This window comes from Schistocerca americana, chromosome 5 (assembly GCF_021461395.2).
Source record: "Schistocerca americana isolate TAMUIC-IGC-003095 chromosome 5, iqSchAmer2.1, whole genome shotgun sequence".
In the NCBI taxonomy this organism is placed as follows: domain Eukaryota; kingdom Metazoa; phylum Arthropoda; class Insecta; order Orthoptera; family Acrididae; genus Schistocerca; species Schistocerca americana.
Window position 1 is genome coordinate 310728962 of NC_060123.1, and position 987 is coordinate 310729948.

General features: G+C 48.9%; 1 non-coding gene across 1 annotated transcript; it reads left to right on the forward strand.

Moving 5' to 3' along the window:
- The first annotated feature begins 665 nt into the window (after positions 1-665).
- Trnaa-cgc lies at positions 666-738 on the forward strand. The gene has a single exon. It is a non-coding gene; the product is annotated as a tRNA-Ala (tRNA).
- Positions 739-987: the final 249 nt, after the last annotated feature.

A 987-nucleotide genomic window follows, 5' to 3' on the forward strand; every position in this document is an offset into this window, starting at 1 on the left:
GTACGACTCCGCAGCAGAAACTTCTGTTGGGCGGAGATTTGAATTGTGTCGTGCGTCCTGTGGATCAGACCCCTAATTTTACTTTCAGTAAGTAACTAGACGATTTGGTGCGTTCTTCGAACCTACGAGATGCGTGAATCTGTCAGCATCTCACTCTCGCCAGGTATACGCATTTTACATTTAACTCCAGTATCCGAATCGATCATCTTTCTGACTCTTTATGTGACAGCTTCTTTCACATATCACTGTGCCGTAGCTGTAACCTTAAATCATGTGCCGCAACCGGTAAAATTGTATCGTCTCCGCTGGATGTTGAAAACATCCCTCTTAAAGGATCCTTCCCTCGAGATTATCGTTCGAGAGGTTCGGTCATGTCGCTTGCTTTCACAGGACATTTATCCTTTTCTTATGGAATGGTGGTCAGGGCACACCAAACCTTTGCTCCGGAAAGCGTTAATCCATTACGGCGCTGAGAGGCGAGGGATCTCCGTCGGACCCAGGAATCTTAATATTCCGTCTTGCGTCAACTTCAAAAAGGTACCATACAAGCTCCCTTACGGAGTATGGACGTCCGCCACGTTAAAGAGGCAGCAACTGGAAGGACTCAGAGCGTGATCAAAATCCAGCTCCTTCCTACAGTATGATCTGACCACCTTGTATTACCGAGCGAGGTGGTGCAGTGGTTAGCACACTGGACTCGCATTCGGGAGGACGACGGTTCAATCCCGTCTCTGGCCATCCTGATTTAGGTTTTCCGTGATTTCCCTAAATCGCTCCAGGCAAATGCCGGGATGGTTCCTTTCAAAGGGCACGGCTGACTTCCTTCCCCGTCCTTCCCTAACCCGATGAGACCGATGACCTCGCTGTCTGGTCTCCTTCCCCGAAACAACCAACCAACCAACAAAAAAATACCTTCCATGAATGGCGTCCTTTAAAGGCGAATACAACATCATCTCGCTGCAACATGTCCGGTGTGACAGCCGTGGA